We start from the raw sequence: 19,542 nt of genomic DNA, 5'->3' as shown, positions 1-19,542 counted from the left end.
GCCCTAGTCCTAAGTACCATTCGTTCAGCATGCACAGTCAAAAATGGGGGTTTTGAACTAAGAGCTTGAAGCTCACTTACCCTCCTTGCCGAGTTCATTGCAATAAGGAATACCGTCTTAAAGGACAACAGCCTCAAGGGACATTTGTGTAAGGGCTCGAAAGGAGAACCCATAAGATAAGTTAATACAATGTTTAAGTCCCATTGAGGCATAATAAAAGGAGTCGGAGGAAACTTGTTTGTAAGGCCCTTTATAAAACGAAGAACAATAGGTGACTTGAATAATGACGGCTGATCCGGCAAACAAAGGAAAGCCGACAAAGCCGATAAGAATCCTTTCACAGTAGCCACAGCAAAGCCTTGCTGAGCAAGTGAAAGGGCAAACTGTAGAATGTTAGACAAACGAGCCTTCAAGGGATCAATGGACCTCTCTCCGCACCAAAGCACAAATTTAGACCACCTATATGAGTATATAGATTTGGTGGAGTGTCGCCTGGCCGATAAAATAACATCCACCACATCTGGTAGGAGAGAGAAAGAATTCAGGTTGCCCCGCTCAATATCCAGGCATGAAGGTGTAAGCTCTGGAGGTGGGGGTGTAGAACCTGCCCCTCCGACTACGAGAGGAGGTCTGCCCTCAGAGGGAGACGGAGCGGAGGGCACGAGGAGAGGTGGAGAAGATCTGTGTACCACACCCTTCTTGGCCAATCCGGGGCGACCAAAATAACTTGGGCGCGGTCTTGGCGAATTTTCCTCAGAACCCGAGGAATCAAGGGTATGGGAGGAAACGCGTAAAGGAGTCGTGAACCCCAGCTCAACTGAAACGCGTCCCCTAACGCTCCCTGCATCGGATACTGGAGACTGCAGAATGACGGGCAGTGAGCATTCTCATGAGTGGCGAACAGGTCCACCCGAGGAGTTCCCCACATCCGGAAGACGTGACGAACCACCTCCGGATGAAGCCTCCACTCGTGGTCGGCGGCGAACTGCCGACTGAGACTGTCCGCACGTACATTCAGAACCCCGGCCAGATGATTTGCCATCAGACAAATCCGATGGTCCTGAGCCCAGGACCATAGATGCAGGGCCTCTCTGCAGAGACAAAGAGACCCCACTCCTCCCTGTTTGTTTATATACCACATCGCGGTCGTGTTGTCCGTCAGGACTTGAACAGACTGACCGCGAAGGGAAGGGAGGAGGGCCTTGAGCGCCAAACGTATCGCCCGTAACTCCAGAAGGTTGATATGAAGCAACCTTTCCTCTGGAGACCAAAGACCCTTGATCTCCAGATCCCCCAGATGAGCACCCCACCCTAAAGTGGATGCATCCGTTATCACTGTGGCCACCGATGGAGGTAAATGGAAGGGCTTCCCTTGGGACAGATTGCCCTCCACGCTCCACCAAGACAGTTCTGCTGCAGCTTCTCTGGAGATCCTCACAGACTCCCTGAGATCTCCTTTGTGCTGATACCACTGCTTGCGGAGGCACCACTGGAGCGCCCTCATGTGCCAGCGTGCATGGTTGACCAACAGGATGCAGGAGGCGAACAGACCGAGCAGGCGAAGGACCTTCAGAACTGGAACGACCGCTCCGCTGTAAAATAAAGGAATCATTTGCTGTATGTCGAGAATCCTTTGAGGAGGAGGGAATGCTCGACAAACAATAGTGTCCAGTACCGCACCTATGAACAGGTTGCGCTGAGAGGGCACCAGGTGAGATTTGGGCACGTTGATCGAAAAACCCAATTTGTACAACAGCCGAGTTGTATCCTGCAGATGACGCAGCACCTTCTCCGACGTCTCCGCCTTGATCAGCCAGTCGTCTAAATAAGGGAAAACCGAGACCCCCGACCTTCTGAGATGGGCTGCCACCACCGCCATCACCTTCGTGAAGACTCGAGGTGCCGAAGTAAGACCAAACGGGAGAACCGCAACTGATAATGTTGCGACCCTACCGTAAACCGGAGATACCTCCTGTGCGACTTCAGGATGGGGATGTGAAAATACGCATCCTGCAAGTCGAGCGACACCATCCAGTCCTCCTGATTCAGCGCCTGAAGAACCTGCGCAAGGGTGAGCATCTTGAACTTCTCCTGTTTCAGGTAAAAGATTCTGAGGTCCAATATCGGACGTAACCTGTCGTCCTTTTTCGGAATCAGGAAATACCGGGAGTAGCATCCCTGACCCCTCTCCTGCTCTGGAACCACCTCTATCGCACCTTTCTGAAACAACTTCAGGACTTCCTCCTGCAGGAGAAGACGGTGGTCCTCCGAGCAAGCTCCTTGGCAAGGAGGGTAATTTGGAGGGAATTCCCGAAAGGGAAGGGCGTACCCATTTTCTACAAGATCCAGAACCCAGAGATCCGTAGTTACAGACTCCCAGTCTTGTAGAAAATGGGTAAGCCGGCCCCCCACAGGACCAGCATGATCCGGAATGTCGAATCTAGGGCTGCTTTGCGGTGGTGGGAGGGGCTGAGGAAGAGGAGGAGGAGAGTTGACGGCCACATGAGCGACCCCTAATTCTTCCTCTGTATCCCTTGGACAAAGAGCCTTGCTGTTGTTGCTGCTGCTGTTGCTGGGTCGGTCTATAAGAGCGAAAAGTCGCCCTTCCAAAGCCCCTATATCTTTTGAAAGATCCTCTCGGCTGGGATTGAAGGCCCAACGACCTAGCCGTAGCCTTACTCTCCTTGAAGCGTTCGAGAGCAGCATCCGCCTTCTTCCCGAACAAACCAGACCCATCAAAAGGCAAGTCTAATAAAGTCGACTGCACATCCGAGGAGAATTCAGAGGACTTTAGCCATGCACCCCTCCTGGTGGCGACAGAAGACCCCATGACTCTGGCAACTGAGTCTGCTGTGTCCAGCCCACTCTGAATGACTTGGCGAGCAGCCGCCTGGGCATCAGTCAGAACTTCATTGAAGCCGGCCCTATCCTCCTCCGACAGCTTTGGTGCCAACTTCTTCACTGAGTCCATGAGCGCGTGGATATAGCGCCCCAACAAACACGTCGCGTTTGTTGACTTAAGAGCCATACTGGCTGATGAAAAGACCTTTTTGGACGATTGGTCCACCTTTTTGGCCTCTCTGTCTCCTGGAACCTGAGGAAAGGCCCCCTTTGATCTTCCCGAACAAGCCGCCTGAACTTCCAAGCTCTCAGGCGAAGGGTGCGAAGTTAAAAATTCAGGATCCCCTGGAGCCACTCTATATCTCCTTGCGACCGCCCTGGAGACCGCAGGAGCTGAAAAAGGCTTGCGCCATACCTCAAGCACAGGTTCCATAATAGCCTCATTAAAGGGTAACAAAGGCTCCGACACTGCAGTAGGCGAATGCAGCACCTCAGTAAGAATGTTAGACCTGAACTCCGTGGTTGGTAACTGAAGGTCCAACAACTCCGCAGCTTTTCTGATGACCGCATGATACGGCGCTGCATCTTTAGAGGGCTCATCTGATGGTGGAGTGATTTCCCACTCTGGAGACAATTCCAGTCCACTTGCCTCCTTTAGCTCTTCAAACACCTCATCAGATTCAACTAACTCTCCCTCTTCAGCCTCTTCCAAAAGAAAGCGTCTCTCATCCACCACTCTCTGTGCTTCCCTTCTGGAACGAATCCGTACCAGCGGCGTCGGCGGCGCCGTGTTCTAATCCGACGGCGCCGGCAGCGGAGTCAAACGCGGATCCGCAGGAGCAGCCGGCGTCGAACGAAGTCGAGTCGGCGCCGGTGAAGAGGGAAGCGGCGCCGATGTTCTCGGCGCCGGTAGCTGCCAAGACGGCGTCGCCGGAAAGAAAGGCATGAATGGAGCTTGAGGGTAGACCTGCGGCACTCCCAAATTAAAAGCCATCGGACCCATCGGACCCATAGGTGCACCAGAGGTATACATGGCCCTTGAAAACACCCCGTACATGGCATTTAGATAATGCGTGGGGTCCTGACCTGGACCAGGGAATGCAGGATACTGGTCAGGCATCACCGGACTCGGGCCTGCCGGCGCCGACGGTGGTACAAGCGGCGTCACAGTCTCACCCGGTGCATGCAGATCCTCATCCGGGGCCGGAGACGGGGCCGGAGACGGAGCCGGAGAATAAACTGGAGCCGGAGATGAAACCGGCGTCGGGGATGACACTGGCACCGGAGATGCAGCCGGAGCCCACGAAGTCACCGGAGAAGAAGGAGCTGGAGGTGAAGTCGGGACTGGAGAAGGAGACACTGACTCTCTCCGACGTCGAGTAGGCGACTTCGACTTCGGAGCCGAACCTTTATCGGAGTGATGATGTGAAGAATGCCTCCTCTTCTTCTTATGCTTCTTACTTCTCGAAGCATGCCCCGAAGTCGATTTGGACGCCGACCTCGACCTCGACCTGGATCCAGACTTCCTTCTTCCTCTTTTTTCCTTCTTCTTCATCCGAGCGATGAAGAGCTTCGCCTCTCTTTCTTTAAGAGCCTTCGAGCTCATCTTGCGGCAGCTGGAACAACCATCCACATCGTGGTCGGATGAAAGATACCAAACACAATCTTCGTGTGGGTCGGTAATAGACATGTGCTTGCCACATTCGACAGGGCTTCAAATCCGACTTCCTTGTCGACATCTTCCCGAAGAAAGACAGATAAATTCTAGAAAATACACAAAGTAACAAGTAAAGCTACTAGTAACGATTCCCGAAATCCGTTGGCGTCGTCGGCGCGGAAAAAAGGGAACTGACGTCATCACGCCGACGAGGTCTTCTTATGGAGCCGGTGACGTCAGCGGAGTCGCGAGCGGAGCCGTGTCTCTGTGACGTCGTCTTCGACCCCATCGGCGTGGACTGCTACAAAAGTTTCCGAATGTTGCTGGCGCAGGGGATATTCACAAGGAGAGGAATCCACTGGCAGATGTATCCATCAGAAACTAAGAACACCATCGCTTCTAGCTGAAACGGTGGTAGCACAAACCATAAAGAACTCTGATGAGTGGGAAGCACTGTCAGCAAAAAAGTAAGAACAGATCAGGACGGCCCTACATGGGGCTTTTATGACAGAGTACCTAAGAAAGAACGCGGCACCACGAGGACTTGTGGTTACCAACGAGCCTAGGTTGTTACTAAACAACAAAGAGTTTAGGATCAACTGGTCAAGCATCGCTTGGAAGTGTACCAAGGATTGGTTGGTGTTAATCATCAATACGGCTAGACAACTAGCGGATGCCCTTATGGTCGAAATACAACAGAGTGGGAGCAAGTTGAAGACTACAGTCCACATCACTGTTTACAAAAAGAAATTAGAAGAAATAAACAATGACCATTCAGCATACAGAGAATACCTTACACAATCCAAAATTACCAAACTACAGAAGGATGTGCAAAAGTTTAGCTGGGAAACAGTATACCCTTACACCACCGACGAGTACTATGAGAAACCTCCACAACAACAGACACAAAGACGTCAACAACGCTTTAGACCTACTCCCCGAAACTGGTCTTTTAGTTCAGATGAGGAGAGAAGTGACAGTAGCAGTGATGAGAGCACCTGAGGACAACACGTAGAGACACCAGAATCCCCAACAATCGATGTTTACCCCACCTATGCAACCATTTGGATTTTGGCCACAAAAATACTACCCACCGGGTTTGGTTTCCAACAAGGCCCGAAGCCTTTTTAGGTCTTGCCTGACCCAGCGCATGCGCTGGTCTGGCGAGACTTATTGAGAGGGCTCCAAAAAGTGCTACCAGGCCAGCCTAGAGGTGCAGTGCATGTGCGCGGGCGCACGCGCGCCGCGCTTTACAGCGATTATTTTCACTTTCGCGGCCGCACGTCCGCTTTGCATAGCCAATAGGTGTCGCTTTTGGGACCTTATAAGTATTTAGTTATGCAACTGTTGCATGGCTAAACACTTATAAGGTCCCAAAGGCGAGACCTATTGGCTATGCCAATGCTTGTTTATTCAGAGGCCAAGGAAGGGGAGGAGGCAGACAAAAACCAAGAAGAACTTCCAGAGTGCAATGGGAGAACGAACCCACTACCATTGGAGGAGCAGTTACACGGAGCAGGGGCGGTGTCCCAGCGATGAATAAGGATTGACAAGCATTGTGAACCTAAGTGATTACTCAATGAGCAAAGACGAAGAAGCAGTGCTCACAAGAGGCCTGGGCTTTGTCCCTGCATCGAACAATAACCCATTTTCTCTTAACACCGAACTGGCACAGTTCTTCAGGAAAATCAAGCTGAGAGATTTCTTTGGTGAAGCACAGGGAGTTGATGATGGGAACACAGGCCTACGGAAAAAGTCCACTTTCACTCCACTCCACCAACCCAAAACATCTCATGCAATGTGCTTGCATTTGAACAGGCAGTACTGAAAGAGGTTGAAGCAATTGACTTTAACAATACCAAGGGGTTCCAGAACCTGACCAAAGGAGAGAGGTCAGCACTCCAGCAACTCAGAAAAAATTGTGAGTTGTCATAAAACTAGCGGACAAAGTTGGGGCTATAGTCCTAATGAACTACAATATGTACAGAGAAGAGTGCCTACACCTTCTATCAGACACAACAAGCTACATCAGAGTGACCCTATGAGACGGATTATGAATAAGATCAAAAGCCTGGTCAGTGAGGGTATGACCTGTGACTGGATAACAAAACATGAAGCTGAGTACCTCATAAATACCGAACCGAGAATACCCAGGTTCTATGCCCTCCCCAAAATCCACAAAAACAGGATGCCACCCCCTGGAAGACCTATAGTGTTGTGCATCGGCTCAGCACTAAAACCTCTGTCGCAATTTAGCGATTGGTTCTTAAAACCCATTGTACAGAAGTCCCCATCGTACCTGAAGGACACGAAGGACGTGTTATGCCACCTAAGGGATCTGGAGGCCAACATCGAAGAGGACTTGTTCATAACTATGGATATCGAAGAGCTATATATGAGCATCCCTCAAAGACGCACCCTGGAGGTGGTGGAGCAAATCCTCCTAAACCAAGAATGGTCCTACATAACATCTATACACTTCATTATGAAGTGTGCGGAGCTGGCCCTCACCGAAAACTTTTTCGAGTTCGAGGACATACTATACTACCAGATCAAGGGCACGTCTATGGGCAGCACATTCGCGCCCAGTATGGCGCGCCTGTATGCCCATCAGTTCGAGGAAGACTACATCTTCAATACCAACAACCCATTCACCCACCAGGTGAAAAAGTGGAAGCGATACATTGACGATATCTTCATCGTGTGGCTCGGTACACCAGAGGATGCCACGACCTTTGTGGAGTGGGTCAACAGCAGAGACAACCATCTCAACTTCACCCACACTATCGAGAAGAATCATGCTATATTCCTCGATCTAGACATTACCCTGACGAACGAGGGGATCTCCACCAAAGTGCACATAAAACCAACGGATAGGAACAGCCTATTACTGTACGAAAGCTACCATCCGCGAACACTACGCCAGAATCTACCAGTGGGACAATTTCTCAGGATACGGAGAAATTGCTCTGATCTAGAAACATTCCAAGAACAGGCAGACACCCGGAGACCAAACTTCTGGCGAGACACTACCTGAAACAAATGATCAGGAGAGCCAAGAAAAGGGCCAGGAATAACAATCGGGAAGCATTGCTGGACACTACACCAAAAGAAAAATCTGAACGCATGGTGTGCGTGACTACGTACGCTCCTACATCAAATAAAGTCCAGAGCATTGACAATGCAATAGGTCTCGCCTTTGATTAAGTTAAAGCCATTTGCTTTGCTAATGTATAGCAAAGCAAATGGATTTAACTTAATAAAAAGGCGAGACATATTGCATTTTCAATGCTTGTTTTAAATTTAATTGCAAAGTACGCAAGTTACCCCTGTCAGCCAAAGACAGAGCAAAAGATGTGAGATTGTATTCTATTACATTACAGTACGTTCTGGTGTCTTGTAATATCGTATCTGCGTTCTACTCTAGTACAAAGCTCAGTAACACAGTTACACAGTTATGGGACCTTAAAACGGAATAAAGTGAGCCATGTACAGCAGAAGTGATGCGTTTCTTATTTCACCCCACACACCCTCATACATAGCAAAAACAGAACCCTGCAGAGTAGATAAAATGTACTGCTTTACAAGTTAGTATAAGCTGCCCAAAATAATGAGTTTTGAGCAAGGTACAAAAAAATAAAGTAGAGTTGAAGGGATGTTTGCATTGTGTTCAGACATACTGAAGAAGTTTATAGGGGAATGCAATCTGCGGATGCAGCATTTAAGCCAAATTACACATTATTCGCCTGAGAATGGAGTCAACATATTCAAGAGCTATAGGAAGTACATAGATTGGATTCATTGCCTTAGTCAGGATCTGGGCACACTGGGCATATACTCACAATGGTATTGTAGTGAAGATCCCGATTTGGAACATCCCCGTAATAATCTAGGAGGTAATCCTATACACACCGTACTATTGCTCATGTCAAGCTTTCAACATGTAAACTACATTGAGTTACTGGGAGCATCCAGGCAGTGCTTTAAGTTGGATGAAAAAACTGGGGGGGGGGTAGTCTCTCAAAGGGGCGTGGCCAATGTAATTAAGGGCGTGGCTTAAAACACATAAGCTAAAACATATGTGTTTAGCATAGTGTCGCCCAACTTGTATTTTGAAGGTTCTTTCTTTTTATCCACCTATAGAATACAAGTAAGATTACACCTAAAACAAGCCAGGACTATTGGTTTTGTCAACGGTTGTTAGTTACATAAGGTAAATAAGCAACAACTATTGCTTCGTTCTGACATGATGAGACTGTGAAGTTGCATCAAAGGCAGTGAAGGGGGTACTGCTGCAGAGTTAAGGTTTTTGTTCACCCTGATGGTGAGGGCAAAAAGGGAGAGCCCGATAGGACCCATTTCAGTGCCTGCTTTTTAGAACTGCCCATGCTCAGCACCAGCAGACCCCGCAACACTTAAAGCTCTGCATCCGGAGCTGAAAATAGGCTATATGAACTCCAGCACTCACCAATCGATCCGCAAGTACATACCACTGACTCATAGCGGGAATACAAATATAATATAACTCCTTCATTTGTACTTCATTAACACAGTGATGCATTACAATAAATAAATATGCAAGCATGCTACATTTTACCACTCGACCATATTCACAATGCAGAAACGTCTTACTCTGTCAATGATTTTTGTTCCCACCAAGTTCTTTTTACTGTGACAAAAACAAATATAGGCTATCTTAATAAAGCGAGCGGATAAGAGTCGGAGTATCGTGGCTTCATCCAGGCAACTGTACAGACTATGAGGCTGCATGGACTCCACATACAAAACGGACCACCAAGAGGACAGTATGCAAACAAAACTACCCGCCTAGGTAACTATGCACCTAAAGCACAATCGCCTTACAAAGATGGATATACTTAAAAATATTATCAGATTTCTGTTCTTGGTCTCGGTGCTTTTAGAGGAATAACACAAAGATACAAAATACAAAGTAAACAAAAACGATATGTGATGGAAATATTTCATACAGGCTGTTGGCTTTGGCAACAGGAATTTTAGGAAATCTTCACTGTACAGAACGATGTGGCTTGGGACAAGGAAATGACACTAACAGGCCTCGAGAAGACGGCAAAAAAAACTTTACTTAAGGAAGCAAATATTAGCCTCCGGCCCTTGTGACAACTTCGTCAGTCAATTGGAGATTAAGCAAGCGTTGTGCTGCGTTCCGGGTTGAGACTCTTGGGGCACAGAGAGGCCTTACGTGCACAAATGATCGCCAAACATCTAGTGGGAAACATTAGATGTCGGTTGATACATTTGTGTATCAGCTCAGAAAAGCAGCAAAGGTTGGAGCTCATTCCAGGCATGTAACACGTGTCACTCTGTTTAATAGTGCAACTCCTCCAAACTGTACCTGTGCACACATCGCTCAGCCAGTCCGTTTGCCTGGCCTTTTGAGTTCCTTCCCTGTAGTTTAAATATATCTGTGGTAGAGGAGACGAGTGATATGAGTTAAGGGAAGAAGAGACTGCACAATTAATGTAGCAGATGTGGTAAACAGGCTGAAAGCAGCACCAAGAACCGCCAGCCCCTCTCCCTCGCCCCAATGTGCTGAGAGGAGCAGGACAGAAGCCTGCCAGGATCCCAGAACTGGACCAATGGTGAGTCAGAAAGGACCAGATCGAGCACTGATGGGTAGATTCAGTCAGAGCCACCTGCCCCAATTAGTGTTGTCCAAGTGTACCCGATTGCACACTATCAGCAACAAGTGAAAACCCAGGGGAGGGAAGGGCACCGGGGTGTCACCGATGTGGAAGGGGCGTGCAAAAGACAAGAAGGGTAAACCTCCCACTTTCCACCCTCACCCACAAAAGCGATAGCAGCAGAAACTGAAAAAAAAAGTAGTAACTCTGGAAGAAAAGTGTCAAAGTGTTACCACCACCTACCTGCCATACCTAGGCTATAGGTATGCCCTGCCCCTTACACCTTGACCCCACTCACCTCTCAGTGTTGCTGAAATCAAAGAAAACGAAGTCGCGCTTAGCGCAGGTCAGCCTCCACGGGCTGCTGTTGCAGAGCGGGCATCTCCACAGCTGCGCACAGCCCCTCGACATAGTCTACTGCAGTGCTTTCCAAACTTTTCAAGTTGGTGACACACTTATTAGACATCTATTATTTCGCGACACGGTAATTGAGTTTTACCAGCAAATAATATGATGTGTAAAATAATAACATACATACATTTCCAAGACTGCTGTCATTTAGGAGTAACAATATGTAAATATGTGCAAGAATTAAAACAATTTGAATATAACCAGCAACACTTAGTATTTTAAAGAGATGAGGTTGATAGCAAGCATATGGAGCTGCAGGAGCCACGTCACAGGCAATGCTGCTGTCGCCTCCCCCCTGTGCAAGCTTGAATAGGTCTGCGGGCAGCGGCAGCAGCAAGTGCTGCAGGAGCCACGAGCATGTGGATCTGCGTCACTGGCGATGCTGCTGTCGCCCCCCACATAAGCTTGAAAGGGTCTGCGGGGGCAGGAGTCTGCAGGGGCGAAGGAGCGAGAGCTGCTGCATTCCTTACCCACCGAATAAGGTTACAGAGGTCTGCAGGAGAGCAGCAACAGTGAGTGCCGGATGGCCTCCCCTGCCCTAGATTGAACGGGACTGTGGGGGGTGGCGCAGAGCACTGCACGAGCCACCAGCAGTTTACTCACCACCACTGCTGCTTCCGGATGCTTCAACGGGTCTGCAGTTGGGTGGCTGTGAGCAGCAGTGATGCTCTGTCTCCAATCACGGCTTGATGTCCACCACAGGAAACTCCTCCTCTTCTGCAGGAACAGGTACTGCATCAGTAGCATGCGCAGTACCATCCTGCATGATGCCTAGACCGCGTTGTCTAGACTGCATTGTGTGACACACCTAGAGACAGCAGCCGACACACTAACGTGTCCCGACACACTGTTTGGAAAGCACTGGTCTACTGTCTCCAGCAGCCCAGTGCAGCACCGCACCTCCCCGAGGGATCTCAGCCAGTCTAGGATGGTTTAAGTTGCAGGCAAGTGCAGAAGAAATTAACAGCATAAAGGGTTCTCCTAGACTGCTGGTCATTTGATTGGATTGTAGAGGCGGTCCCTGATAAAGTGTCCATTATTTTTTTCTATCAGAAACTGCTGAACGGATTTTCAGCAAGCCCAAAACACGCCACTTTATCTGAATATGCTGAAAATTCATCCAGCACAAGTTTTCACTTTATCAAGATTACACTGATTGTATACACATGGCCTGCCAGCCGCACCTGTCATGTGGGACTTTTGTTTTCAAAGCAGAGCATTACGGTTCCAGCTGATGCCTACAGAGGGCTTCCAACAACAACCGTCACCCTTCGTAGAAATGCCGGTGGACACGGGCGGTGTTACTTTATGAGCAGCGACCATTTTAAGAGCAGGCTAAAAATATTCTATGTAGAATGCATTTCTCGAAAACAAGTTGTTAAAGATAAAGGTTAGGTCAGCATAACCGTAGAAAGTTTATAAACGCTAGTGTCTGTTCATACATGGCAACAATTTAGAAGGAAGGAAGTGGTATAAAGGTAAACAAATAAAAAAAAGCCGACCACACGCATTTTGGTGTATTTATTTACTTTTGTTACAATGGTGGCACCCGCGTGTTAGTTTAAGCTATTTAAAGCTCAAGCGCCGGTGCCGCCATTGTAAACATAAGTAAATAAACAAACAAAAATCAGAAGTGGGCAACCTTTGCGTATTTTTTTGTTTCCCAAGTCATATTTACATGATAGTTGTCTACCTGCTTTTGTTTGTAAGGCACCTAACAAAAAGTAAAGAACAGCGTCCCACCAGTGGTGTGTGCGCGCGCTGGGAAAAGATCTCTGCCAGCTGCGTGTGATAGTGGTGTAGTACTGACACGGACCGACGGCGAGAGCGCACTTTTTAAAAGCAACAAAAAACAGCCTGTGTACTGCTGCCAGTAAACGATCTAATCCCGGTGGGCGGGGCCAAAAGGAGACAAGGCGGAAACAAGGAGGGACTAAAAAGCCTCCTTTACAATGAGAAGCCTGCGTTTAGCCTAAGCTATGACGCGAGCCAATAGGAAGAGAGGGCGGGGCTTCAAGTCCCCTTCATCAACCGTATTGATTTCAAGAAGCTCTCGGATGCCGAGAGCAGCGCATGCGCATGCTATCGCCAGCCGAGACCTAAAAAAAATGGGCAATTCTGAACAGGGGACAACGACAGTGGAAACCTCCCCTCTTCGCTTTCAAGAGAAGCAGGAACCTCAGGGACGACTTGTACACTCCAAAATCACACACGAAGAGGACAGTGGTCAGAACACCCTTTGGAGCCAACCAAAACCAATAGGCCACTTTCCATGTGGCAGCTGCATGTGCTGCCCACTAACCACCACCACGAAAGAAGTGGATATCGGCACAAATAACCAATGGAAACTTAAGAACTTCAGTAACTGCAACACTGAGAATGTGATCTACCTTTTGAACTGTCCGTGCAACCTGAAGTACATTGGTATGACGACAAGGAAAGTTAAAACACGGATTAATGAACACCACAGTACAATCCGCTGTAAAAAAATCAAATACTAGATTGACAAAACATTTTAGATGCAAACCACACCGAATCAGATCTACGTTGGTTGGTTCTGGAGGTGATGAGGAAACAAAAAACAAACACTAGCAGACAACTACATAGCAGGGAACAACGCAGGGTATACCGGTTGCGCACATGGGATACAGGCCTTAACGATGAAATCCCATGGCTACAACTGGCACAGTGACCAGTAGTACAGTACTATATTCAAACAATGTTATACTCAAGTAGCGTTACAGCCATGACTAAAAATGAACTAACACCTTAGCCAACCACACAACTTACTCTCTCAACATGCGCGCTAAACATATATGCCAATATACATGTCTAATATGATATACTAACCTCCAACACTGCACATGGCACAATGGCACTGAGCTCGACCTGAATGTGGGTACCCACTTGGATAAACACACATTTACTTTATGTTAATATTGGTTGATGCCCCTCAAATTCTACTGTTTAATAAATTATTAAACATTGCACCTCTATAACCAGAGGGATCTTGCCCATAACTTTCGAACATTCCCCATAAAGTGCGGCAATTAAAGGAACTATTAATTTCAGTAAATACCAACTTGGGCAGAAACAAAACACGCATGCGCACAAGGCATACAATATAGCCGCTACACGCATACGCCCTCACAACAGAAGCTCTGGACGCATGCCCGAGAGCTCTGCTACACGCCCAGACGGGAACAGGGAGGAGAGCTGCGGGCGCATACACACGCGCGCTTTTACTCACCCCATGGACCACAGACACTCCCTCTTAGGGAGGATGTGGCTCACAAGGTAACGCCCTCAAACAGGCAACCAGGCACCTCTCTAGCCATACACTAGACCTTGCTCAGGTGCTATCTATTGCCTCTCAATTAACAGGCAATTAGACAACGTACGACAGTATAAAAGACCACTCTCTTCCCACCATTACTCACCGGCGGGGAGGCGAAGCGGACAACTGTAGGACACACGGCTGGAGGCGCTGAAGATGACAGTAAGAGTATGTGTGGTTTGGATGGATGAAAGAGCGTACTTTTACGCTTTTAGGTGCAATTACACCCCTCCCACGAGGAATGCACCTTTTTAAACATGTATCTGTGTGTATGCCTTTTACTCCCTATCATGGACCTGATTTATCAATACTAGGCTATGATTCTATGTCTCTTTTTTCAGAAAGCCACAGTAGGCTCTTCCACCCTCGACCTCCCATGGAGTAAGTAGGTTAGTGACCTAAGGTAAGCTGTGAGAGACATGTCTTATCTCTCCTTATAAGTGTTGACACGTATAAATGACACGTGTTTCACTTAGATACCACCAAGCGCGTTTTTAAGTGTGGTAATGTATGTAATGCAACATTACAAACAGGATACTTACACATTCGGTATGTACCTGTTTTCTTCCTTTTCCTACAGGTTTTTCGTGCGAGTACTAGACTAGCGGGGGATTGATCCTTACAACCGCCGGTCTTTTAGTGGTTGATCCTTTATACTACTTGCGTAAAAAGGTGGAGCCCTTTAAACAACACTTGGTCCTGACGAATGCTATGTACCCTCCGGGGACCCTAAAGCAGAAACATGTTGACCAGATTTAGCAAGGTGATGGGATAATTAGTTCACAAATCACCGCCCACTTCTTTTAATACCATGCAGTTGTTCCTTTAATTAAATTAGTTTATCGACAACTATAATGGTTTTTAGATCACTTTTCACAAATTCACGGGCCACCATTTAATTTAGAAGTGCATCCCTGTTTCCAGGTGTATGCCCGCCCTCTATCAAACGAAGTTTTAGAGGGCGAGGATGGCCTATGATGAAGCATGACACCAGGTGGTGTGTGAGGCCAGTCCTTCACTTTTTGTGAGATGCCCCCACTGGATACGCATCTCTAGACATCTTGTAGGAATCCCAACTAGGGACAGCCCCATTTGTGTTTACATGGCTTTTGTAAAACCTTATTGGTGTGGGAGCTGCTGGCACCTCACCATTATAACGAATATTGGCAAAAGCAAAAATTGTTTTGGTCTCAAAAAGCACACATTGCCACAGTAGTTCCTGGCACTGAAAAAAACAACTGTGTGTCGCTATGCTCCTTGTGAGACAACAGAATGCTGTCACTCACAAGCTAGCCCATATCAAGAGAGAGAAAGAGAGAGAGTTTTTAAAAAAACACAAAAAGGTCTTGGTTAATGCCAAGCCCCAATTATTAAATAAAGTCTCAAAAGTGCACCTATGTCCTCGCATTAAATGCGGATATACGGCTTTCGTGAATTCACAATACTTTACAGAAGTAGGCAAAGAAATAGATCTCCTAGAAAATATTTGTGAACTGCATTTTAGCATGAGCAAATATGCAGGTGTAGATTTTCTCATGCGAAAATCTGAGTGTTTGCAAGTTCACCTCTTTTTATCCCAAGCCTGGAAGAAGTTTTCTGTCTGCCACTGTCAGAAGTAAATTTCCAACCTTTCTCAGTATGAGAAAGATTAGAGAAGAGTTGGTGAAAACAGTTAAAACATGCAAGTTAGTAGGTTTGCACAGACTCAAAATGGCATTCCAACCCTGGAACTGTTGTTTACCATAACCTTCAGCCCCAGTATGTAGATATGCAGAAACGTGGCAACATATGGGAATTGCTAATATTCAAACTCTACTATGGAAGAGCCCTGGCGGAGCAAACACTGGGGGACCTATATGCGGACGGAACCTTACCACCATTCGGAGCATTAATACAAGGCACAAATATTCCACTGATTCAATTCTTATTGCACAATTCGATTATGTCTGTCCTGACTAGGGCTTGGGGGGGGGGGGGGGGGGGGGAGGAGCTGAACACTGAACCCAAATCCCACTTAGTAATACAATACCTACATGTTATGGGAACAGGCAGTCATATTGTACATTGGCTAATGGAGGCACTTTTGACACATACACAGAGGCCCCTTGTGGCACTGCGCACCAACTGGGAAATGGACAGGGGCAGGCCCTGGGAAGACAAGGAATGGGATATACTAGCAAACACTGTACAAATTCCGCAGAACGCAAAATTCCGCATAAATACAGTTCTACATCATACATAGAGCCTATTTATCCCCAGACAAAATAGATACTTTCAACTAACAGACACTGCATGCCTCCGCTGTGAACAGATTGGCACTGACCTACTCCACATGCTGTGGAACAGTCCCCTGGAGGTAGGTCGGGCACGTCTGTCGGAATGCACCGACCAGCCACGGCTACAAACATGGGAGGAATGCATATTGGGAGTGTATCCCAGACTTAAAAAAACACAAAGTCACAACCAGATTTATAGAGCTAGGTCTCATAACAGCTAAAAGACTAGTAACCCGTAAATGGAAAAATAAACACCCTCCGTAGCTAGAGTCATGGAGGAGGTCATTCCTGGTGTGGGCTCAGGCTGAAAGTGCAGTGCTACACAAAGAAGATACAGTGGGGCTACGCAAATATCCCACTGCATTACACTGGGAAACAATACTGGTGTCGCTACAGCAACGATTGACAGTTGGGGATAAACCCAAAGCACAGGTGCACCACTCTGTTTAAGACAAATCAATTAGAACATTAGTATAGTCCAGATCCAATCAGTGAGTAAGCAAAAAGTTCCATTAACACATCTCTTTATTCAGTTTTCATGCTAAAAGCACAACACAGCCGACGCGTTTCGTCCTGATACAGGACTTCTTCAGGGCATTGAGAAAAATGAAGAGTCATTAAACTTCCATCGGTTGAACGAAATATCATGAAGGGAAAGTCCTTAAGATCAGTTCCCCATCCAAGAGTATCTATAAGTCAAGGGTTTTATGATCAGGACAGAATTAAACAATTAACTCATAATTAGGCCGCTAGAATTGCAGTAGCATTACGTAGTGCCTATTTAGACCCTGATTACGAGGTGAGGTGCTATTTATTGCACCTGATAAATAACAATACCACGAGTTATGTTACGTATCACATGCAATAAATAGCACCAATTACGAGTTGGTGGTGAAAATCATTTGGATTTTGGTGTTTAACACACTACAATATGCATGATACGGTGTAAATACCCTATGCGTTTCCCCGAATAAATTTCGGCAGGTTGAACCTACTGAAATTTGACGAAGGAAGAATTATTTAACGTATGCGAAAATTATCGGATGCCTTAAATACCTACTAACTCTTAATTTCGACCAGTGGGTAAACAGGGCCTTAATTCTCTTCCTTCATCCTCCTCGTGGACTTTCTGCCATAGAAAAGAAGTCTGTATGTGGTGCCCAAAAAAACACCAACAGGTACATAAAATTACAAGGGGGAAACATGCTAAATGGTTTGGTATTCAGATGTCTATAACGTAAAATGGAATCATGCGTAAAGGGCATGTGACCAGAGAGAAAAAAAAATGACAAATTTTCGTGATGGGTAAACTGCCCCAGTCATACCCTTAATGCACAGATCATTGTTCAATTATGCCCATAATGACAACAGCGTCAGATAAAAATGCCAAATGTAATTACAATGGATACAGCACGGTGACCATATACATGCACAGTAAACCTAAACACTGCTCAACCCTTAGTTGCACCCAGTTAAATATGTCAGTGATGCCTCTAGGATTTTTACTAATCTATGCAGTCAGAGCATTTTCACAATGTACAGAGCTGGAATAAACTGTGGGTTCGTGTATTCTTCTCTCGAATTACGTTCAAATACAGAGATCAGTTCTTTCCACCGCAGCACGCATTAATTCTCGCCTCTATTTGGAGGCAACTCTTCAAGGACGACATCACACGACGCTTCGAAATCCATGCCAATAGTGCCATAATTGGAGTATCTAGGGTCTATACTATATATAAATGTAAACACGCCCTCCAGTATAAAGGGGTCCTTGTAAAGAAAATATGTTGGGTGACGGGAAAACATACGAGTAGAATGGACGTTTGAAGAAGGAGCATAATGCACGAAGGAGGTGAATGATGGGCTTGGTAGGTGCATGATCGATGAAGAGGTAGAGGGGCCTGGGTGCATGAACGATGTTGAAGGGGTGCACCATCGATGTAGAGGGGTACTCAATCTGTTAAGAGGGTGTGTGTGAAGGGACACACGTCGGGGCGAAGGGGGTACATGTTGGGTGAAAGGGAAGACTTGATGGGTAGAGGGGTAAGCGATTTAAGGTGAGGGGGAGCAGAATGTGTGGGGGAATAGGTTAAGTGGCATGGCACGACAACGGAATGGAGAGTAGGCAATAACACTATGGTGATAAATAATGCTGTACAACGCTGGTGCCACTGCTGCTGCCTGCCCGTCTTTGTCTGACAGCTCCATTTATTTTCAGGCATCGATCAACCATTCGCTCCTGCGCACTGAGCACAACAACCACTTATCCCACTCCTTCAACCCCGTCTTCATTTTCTTCTCTTTGCCCAAACCCATGAACCATGCTACATACCGCACCTCTGGGCAGCCCCGGGGGGCGGCAGCAATCGGTACAAGGTGTCTTGAAAACCTTGATGCGAGAGCGCTCCGTCTCTCACTGCACTGTTTGCTCTCTCAATCCGCTGTTCCGCTTGTGGATGAGAAGACATACAATGACGTTTTAGTCACGTGTTCATAACAGACGCCCTTTGAGGGCGCATGCGCCTCACGTGCTCTTTCTGAAGATGACTAGAGCTCCAGCAAAGTACTAGCAGCAAAGTGAAACCTGAAGCACCTCACGCCTAGCTGGTGGGGGTCCGGTTGCTAGGACCTCGCACGGGATAACATTGCACGGGATGACATTTTTAAACTGTTTTAAACATGTCTACGCATCTTCCCTACCGGGATGATAACACTATCTTTCTAGATTTAAGATTTCTTGAGTAAACCAAATAACTATTTAAAGAAGAAATCAGCTCAAAGATATTTAGCATTAGTGCCCCACCTGTAACTTTCCTGCCCCCCCCCCCCCTTGCCGCACCAGCACCACCGGTTGGCATTGGCATGGCAGCCTGTGAAAGATGATTTCCATGGTAAAAATATAGTGTGTACTTTAGATTGGCGTTGCTTGACAGGTGATCCGGCGCAAGACTGGAAAATGGGGAATAACATTTACCGATACCCTCCCTGCGTCGCAGACCCGACGTCACACTAGCTCATTCACACACGCAGTCATTGGTGGGGCCCATAACACCAACACTCATACGCAGCTGCTCATACGTTTCTCTCACGAGTCTGCACACACAGGAGGGATGAGTAATTCAAGCGCTGGACATGTGGGGGAAATACCTTATATAACCTATAGGGAGAGAAGAGTTATTTTACAAAATATACATTAATATCCTTCGCCTATAGATCCCTAGTCTCAAACATCAAGGCACTCCACCCACCTGGTCAATGGACCATTTTAGTTGGATTGGTTGATGGTGATTTAGAACCAGCTAAAACACAATTTAAGACTCAGAATCCTTATTTCCCTCAATGAAACTGATGCAGCGT

The 19,542-nt window shown here is 47.1% G+C and overlaps 1 protein-coding gene across 7 annotated transcripts in view; it reads right to left on the bottom strand.

Moving 5' to 3' along the window:
- KIDINS220 (kinase D interacting substrate 220) overlaps positions 1 to 18,666 on the bottom strand; it is a 1,251,292-nt gene extending 1,232,626 nt beyond the window's left edge. For 3 of the 7 annotated variants that reach the window (XM_085610739.1, XM_085610743.1, XM_085610745.1), the window contains exon 1: positions 18,523 to 18,656. The gene's annotated coding sequence lies outside the window, so the exon portion shown is untranslated. Of the gene's footprint in view, positions 1 to 18,517 lie in introns of all 7 variants that reach the window. The other 4 variants (XM_085610741.1, XM_085610744.1, XM_085610740.1 and 1 more) reach the window with 3 other exon arrangements.
- Between the last annotated feature and the right edge of the window lie 876 nt (positions 18,667 to 19,542).

Source organism: Triturus cristatus, chromosome 6 (assembly GCF_964204655.1).
Source record: "Triturus cristatus chromosome 6, aTriCri1.1, whole genome shotgun sequence".
In the NCBI taxonomy this organism is placed as follows: domain Eukaryota; kingdom Metazoa; phylum Chordata; class Amphibia; order Caudata; family Salamandridae; genus Triturus; species Triturus cristatus.
The sequence above is the reverse complement of the archived record's forward strand: the minus strand, read 5'-3'. Positions and strand labels throughout refer to the sequence as shown.